This window comes from Nicotiana tabacum, chromosome 14 (genome assembly GCF_000715075.1).
Source record: "Nicotiana tabacum cultivar K326 chromosome 14, ASM71507v2, whole genome shotgun sequence".
Lineage (NCBI taxonomy): Eukaryota > Viridiplantae > Streptophyta > Magnoliopsida > Solanales > Solanaceae > Nicotiana > Nicotiana tabacum.
Genome location: NC_134093.1, coordinates 84,796,621 through 84,804,183, shown reverse-complemented (window position 1 = coordinate 84,804,183; position 7,563 = coordinate 84,796,621). Strand labels below are relative to the sequence as shown.

The following is a 7,563-nucleotide window of genomic DNA, read 5'->3' as shown; positions in this document are numbered from 1 at the left end:
GAAATTTCTCCATTCTTATTTTTCTCAGCTTTTATCTGGCCCTTCTTCTTTTTATCAACATTATTATTTAGCTGCTCCTTACTTTTCTTTTCAAGTTTCACATCATTTTGGATCGGGGTGGGATCTTTCAACACTTTCCCACTTCTCAGAGTTACAACATTCACTGATTCTTTGGAATTTCTCACAGTATCAGCGGGGAGAGTTCCTGGAGCTCTCTAAGATAATATTGTTGCAATCTGTCCCACTTGTCTCTCCAAGTTTCGAAAAGATGGGCCCAACTCTTTGATAGCTGCTCCATGGACATCCAACCTCTCATCTGTCTTGATAATGAATGCCTTCATTAGATCTTCTAGACCAGGCTGAATGGGTTGTTGAGGCTGAAATTGATGCCTCTGCTGATTTTGGTATGCTGGAGCTCCTTGTCCCTAGGGTCTAGAGCTAATTTGTTGCCATGCATTCACGGTACCCCCATGTGAACTCCATAAAAATCCGGGGTGCCTTTGACCCATTGCATTGAAATTTTAGTTTCCCACAATATTCACTTCCTCAGTCGAGGCTTGACACTCATGAGTAGGGTGTCCTTTTCCACATATATCAAAAGATGCATGAGGCTCATTTTGTATCGAGTCTAAGGCCAGCTTCCATATTTCTTTAGCCATAGCATCAAGTTGTACCTGCACATATGTATTAGCATCAACCTGGTAAACACCAGTCAATCTTCTTCTTTTAGTACTCACATAGGGCCACTGATTTGCATCTTCAGATAACTCATCAAGAATTGTAACTATCTCCTCTGGAGTCTTCTTCATCAATGAGCCTCCAGCTGCATTGCTCAATGTTGTACGTGAGGCCGGTATCAATCCATCCTAGAAGTCCTGGAGTTGCATCCAGAGTTCAATTCCTCTATGTTGACATTTTCTAACAATCTCCTTAAACCTCTCCCATGCTTCAAAAACAGTTTCTGTATCTTTCTGGTAGAAGTTATGAATTTCTCATCTAAACTTGCTCGTTTTAGCTGAGGAGAAATATTTATCAAGGAATTTTCTGGTCATCTCCTCCAAAGTTCTAATTGATCCCGTGGGCAAGCTTCGAAGCCACTGTTTTGCATCATCTTTGAGTGTCAAGGGAAATGCCATTAGATGTGTGTTTGGATCTTTGTTTGGTTTCCCTCTAAAGACATAATAATTCTGAAGAGTTTGAAGCAACCCTTGCTTCAACTCGAAATTGTTTGTTGCAATTGGAGGTGGTCTCACACTTGGTAAGCCTTGATTGTACACCGGTCTAGCATAATCGCCAAGTGGTCTCCCAGGCCCGTGAGCTATATTTTTGAACTGGTCTGCAGCCAAGGGTTGATATTGAGCAATTTTCTGACCCCTCTTTTCTTCGTAGATAATCTGTGCATCTCTAATAGTTGCTTCATCAGCACCCCATGCAGCTTGTTCTCTTCGTTGGGTTGCTTCTCTCGCAGCCAAATCTACATTATCCTTACCGTTTCCATCCATAATTTATTTGGTTGAGGATTGCCCAACCTTATTCTAACATCTAGGTAAGATTTCTTTCCTTCCTCAGCTGTCGTAGTTGTTTTTCTATCTCTGAATCGTATGATAGAATCGTATGGTAGCACTTCTTTTGTAGAAGCTCGAGTCACGCACCAACCTCAACCTGTAACCTACGCACAGTCAAAGAACACCAAACGTAAAAAGAAAAGATAAAAAGAAAAAGAAAAATTCCTGAATTAGCACTACAAACTATTTCAAATACTATTGATTACTAATCCTAGGCAACAATGCCAAAATCTGACGAGCGCAAAACACACACTTAAATTCTTCTCGCTAATCAAGTATAGTATAATATTGTATCCATAGAGATTGGATTTAAATAGTATTCTTGTAGTTTCTAACTTGATTGCTATTCAAGATGATCAACAATTAATATTTCTAGGATTTCTAACTAAAATTAACTAAGAGTCTAAAGCTATTAACTAATGATAATCGAAACAAAGATAAGCAATGAAGTTATCAGTGGGAGAAAATAGGGGTTGATAGGATAGGTACAAGATAATTGGTTGGGATCTAACTCTAGATAATTCACTTCTAATGTTCAAGTGAGTCTCTCGAATTCACTCAATTATTAGTTCAAACGTTCAGCAAAAACTCCTCTCTCGATTAAGTCTTAACCTCACAAGATGAACCAAATTAAACACGTGAAAATATGCGATAATGCGTAATGGATTGGTCTTTAGAAAAACCTCTTTCGATTATTATCCTAACTTAGGTTTAATAAATGATTCAACTAGTCTCTTTCGATTACTAAGAAGAATTAATGAACTCAACCCAACATATAATGCAAAAATATCACAAGTTATGCCTCTCTCGATTACATGAACAAGTGAATATAGAAGCATCAGTTAAATCATCCAAAAATGTTTCAATACATAAAACTAGAGTTATAATCCACAAAAAATCATCAATACAGTAAATCCATCAAACCCTAAAAGTTAACTACACCATAGATATGGATAAATTCATCACAAATAAAGTTAAAGTAGAGAAAAACATAAATTCAATCCAAACTCGTGTCTTGAGTGAGGAAGGAATGATGAAATACTTGTGCTCGTGTTCTTCCAACTCCTTTTATGCCTCCTTAGGTCGAATATGTGTCAAAAGTCCAGAAAATAATATTTTTCCATATATTTATACCAAGTAGGATCGAGCCCAAATGAAATCACCTTTTCCTAGCTGAAATAGGACATTTACTCTGTAAAACTTGCTCAGGCGTGCCACATGGGGTGACGCGCCATGCAGGGCATTAGTGGGGAAATTCAGAGAGCTAATTTCTGACATATAGTAGAGAATTGCACAGGCGTGGTGCCCTACACACCGCGGAAGTGAGGATTTCTCAGAGTACGGATCAAATTTAAATATTTGACGTCCAGACTTGGTCTTCGACCCCCGAACACGATCCCAACTTGATTCTTTGGGATTTTACTCAGACTTCAAAGCTCCAAATAGCTCGAATTTTCTCCGCAACATCTACATCACTCAAAATCACCCCTACAAGGTATAAAGCACACAATTAGTGCAAAACACTACAAATTAAAGCTCAAACATGAATAAAGTGCAAAGAATTAGAGTACAATAAGTGACTAAAATACGTAATTATAGCCTACCATCAGTCAGTTGTACTCATACTACACTTCTTCACCTTATATGTAGATCTTAGAGCTGATGTTGCTGTGAATAGTGGGAGTTGGCATTGAAGATGTACCTGCATTTCAGTTAAGGCTACCACTTGTTCTTTGTAGTTCTAGATTTGGGATTCTGTTTATGTACATTTCAAGCAGATGTTGTATAATTTTCCTATCAGTTTTGTAACTCTAAGTCTTAGAAACTCATGACTTCTACTACCAGTCCTTGGATTATTGTATAAGAATTCAGTTATTTCATCATTTATTTCCTACTAAACTCATTTGGATTGTGTTTATGGATAATTAGCTTACCAAGCGGGTTGGGTTAAGTCCCATTACGACTAGTTAAATTTTGGGTCGTGACAAGGTGCCATCACGACTAGTGGATTTTGGATCGAGACAGCTCATCTAGTGGGGGAAATTCGTTAGCCCCTCGGCTTGATTGATCGAACATGGGATGGGCGTGACGAGGGATTTATATGATGGACCTTGGCATGACCCTATGATAGTTGTTGTATCATGTTGGCAAGACTGCCCGACATAGGCAGGTGTTGATGGGCATGGACTGTAGCACGACGACATGTGGCTTAGGTGCCAAGGCACGACAAGACCATGGCATTGGCATGGCAATGACAAGGCAAAGGCAATAGGAAACAAAAGCATAAAACGAGCTGCACACTAGCATGGCAGTAAGACATGGAACAAGTTGGCCTGTTGGCGACAAAATTTGAAGGATGCGCCCATGTGCCACACACATGTATGCAGTTGGGCCGTTACCTGATTTCCAACAAAGTGGGCTATGTGGGTTTTGGGCAGTTGCCTTGCAAAATTTGAATTGATTTGAAATCCTTTGCAGTTGGGGATGTCAACTGCTTGTTTAGGATAAGTCAACACGTTTCATACATGTGCCAAATTCGTGTGCCTATATATATGGCTAACATTTGTAAGGCTGATTGCATGTGTTCTTTGTAGCACGAGTTATAATACAATCTAGGAAATGATTCATGTAACTGTTCACCTTGTCTTATTTTTGTATGCCTTTTATATTCTAAGTGTCAAACCAAAATGTGAGGGAAAAAGGAAGAAGACTAAGTCATTGTGTGTGACTGTCGTGCAGTATCAAAACGAAAAACAATTGACCCTGTAACACCCTCTATCCCAACTATGTAACATTGTTTTTTAGTGAGTCCCAAAAATAATAATATCTTTTCAAATTTAGAAGTAACAATTTAAGTTTAAAATACTCATTTTACCTTAATGAGATGATTTATAGCCACACGGATGTCTATGGCTTATTTTGGACCACAAGATTCAAAAGTCTTTCTTCTTTTATAAATTTCGTAACCACACGTCATATAAATTGGAACTGAGGGAGTAAGTATTATATTTTTAATTCCAACATTCATATTTTATCCTTATATCACTATCTTATAGGAATGATCCGAAATCTTTAAGAATACAAGATTCAAATATTATATTTGATGCATTATACACTCCTCTAATTTAAGATCACAAATATCCAAAAAAAAATTTATAATCTTAAACTTCGCACTTAATCAAACTAAAACAAATAGAATGAAGAGGGGTAATAACAACTCTATCATTGATATAACTAAAATACAATATTTCTATTCCAAGTAAGCTTCTCTTTTGTATTTAACTAGGCTTTTGTGGTCACAAATATTCTTGGGAAATGACACAATTACTCAACTTATCCATTTACTTTTCTACTCATCAAATTAATTACCTTTGTTATCCAATATAGCTTTTGTGGCTCATTGCCTGTTTTCTCCTTTTCTTTTATAGCAAATATACCACTAAGCGGTGTTTTTTTATTAATAACAGAAATAAAATACAAAATACAAATAATGTCAGGAGGTCTCATAAAATGAATATGAGTAATACATGATAATACATCAATCCTATTACCAAAATTAAAAGGTATTTCTAACTTTGGTATCCCGTAGAGAGCTAATGATCCATGTATATTTAGAGCAAAAATCTAGCCAAACGCTTGCATACTCCTTGTTGAACCTGAACAATTGCACAAAATCTGCACTATAACACTTCGTTTCCCCAAGAGTTCTGTATTCCAGTAGGTACCTGGAGCTTACTTTCAAACCTGGTATAGGCCAGCAATTAGCTAAACCAAGCGCAGTCATGTGCATCCTCACTGTCCAGTTCAATGCATCCCTATCGCTCATGTAACTTTGATCCACTGTTTCATGTTTGTACCTTCCCTGTATATATAAGAACCACATGAAAGTACCATTCTTATGTATAATACATTTGACATATGCCTGATACTTCCTCCAACTGATCGTCAACCATCCCGCAATTTGCTTCCAACTCTCGTGCCCAACTTTATCAGTTCTGGGCAGTGAAAGCATCCTACGTGTTAGTTTGTGCATGATGCTTTCAAAGCTCTTGATATGTCTTGCATTTGTAGTCTCAAAGAAGCTGGCACTGCTAAGGAACTTTCACCTTACTGCGTAATGCTTCCCATCTGCCGCAAACTGGAGTCCAATATCAGTGACCCAGTTTAGTTGCCTTTTGTGAGACTTCTTCCATGTCTTGTTTGATGAGTTCTATAGCTGGCCTATGTAATGGTGAATACTACAGGGAATGAACATTATGGATATTAATACCACCCTAATAAGCCTGGCCGTCACCTAAGAACAAGTTACCTTTTTTGTCACGACCCAAATTTTCCTTCGTAGGATGTCGTGACGGTACCTAGTCTCTAAGACTAGGTAAGCTTAACACTTACTGAATTAAAGACAGAATTTAACCAGAACAACTACGAAGCATGAAACTGAAATTTCTATAGTAAAACCAATGATCCCAAGTGCAATACAATACGTCAAAACCGGTAGTACAAGTCATAAGCTCTACTGAGTATGCTAGAAAATCCCTAAATACAACTGTTTCGGAATAGAATTAAATAGTATGAGTACAATATCAGAAGGTGACTCCGAGGCCTACGAACACGACAACAGGTTTACCTTGAGTCTCCACAACAAAACTCGAGCAACTAGCTAGTGATCAACCAACTCCGAAATACCTGGATCTGCACAAAAATGTGCAGAAAGCGTAGCATGAGTACACTACAGCGGAACCCAATAAGTATTAAGACTAACCTTAGTGGAGTAGTGATGAGGGACAGTCAAGACACCTATTAGATCAAATAACTTGTACAAGTATGAATGTGAAACTAACAGGGAACAATATCAGAATAAAACTAAGCATGATAACAATACCAAACATTGCTTGTAATAGGAAACTAAGAGCAACAATTAGCAGCAGGGAAACAAACAGGTAATAACGCCATGGAGTAAGCTGAATACAGTTAAAGTCCGGTGAAACCAAATAGAGGGAATAAGTAATAATTCAATAGGAGCAACCGCTTCCACACAATATGTGTTCAAAGATTTCCCCAAGCTAATTCACCTCATAGTCACATTTTACGGGTCCCAATTCATGAACCCTAATCACTTGGTATTTCGTGCCCACATTACAATTAGTAACCGCACGGACGATTCACATTCTAAGAGAGTGACAATATCGAATATCTGCACGGATAACTCACGTGCTAATAATAATAATGATTCATGACCACACAGAAAACTCATGTGCCAATAGAAAAACTCTCACACAGAAGGCAAGTAAACGGGAGTACATGTAAACGGTTAATAACATCACGATTCATCTTTTTAAGCCGATATGGGTGATTAATTTACTTGTATGATTGTGCAAGTGTTCTATCCCAATTCAAGTCAACAAGTAAGAGTAGAGACAATGAATGGCACATAAAAAACCATCACCACAAAAAGTACAAGGTATAACTCACACAAGGTAGGCACACCACTACACAAATATCAACAATAACAATGCCCCCAGGCCATCACAGGTCATCACAAATCATTCTCCAAATAGCCCACCTTGTCTCGCCACGTGCGCAATAATAAAATAAATTCTCACCTTGTCTCGCTGCACGCGCACAATAATATTCCCACCTTATCTCGCCATATGCACAAACCCACATATATAGCTCGTCTTGTCACGCCGCATGTGCAAATATCAATAATAACAACATCATGGACAACTCACGTGCGAACACCCTGACAATCCTCATAACAATGCCACGTGTGCCAGAACATAACAACACAATAAAATGACTTTCACAACATGCGCCCATATGCCACAATATTTCTTCAAACAGTTTTAATACCACAACACGCATAGCCCTCGGCTCATCAACACTAAGCACAATAGCAACAACAACAATAACACAAGAATATAGCAAGTAAATCAATACAAGAACTTCAGAACACAAAGAAACAGAATAACAAGCTCACAAAGAAAGACACAACAAG

The 7,563-nt window shown here is 38.0% G+C and overlaps 1 pseudogene; it reads left to right on the top strand.

Moving 5' to 3' along the window:
- The first annotated feature begins 905 nt into the window (after positions 1-905).
- LOC142169250 (small nucleolar RNA R71) lies at positions 906-1,004 on the top strand (annotated as a pseudogene).
- The last annotated feature ends 6,559 nt before the right edge of the window (positions 1,005-7,563 follow it).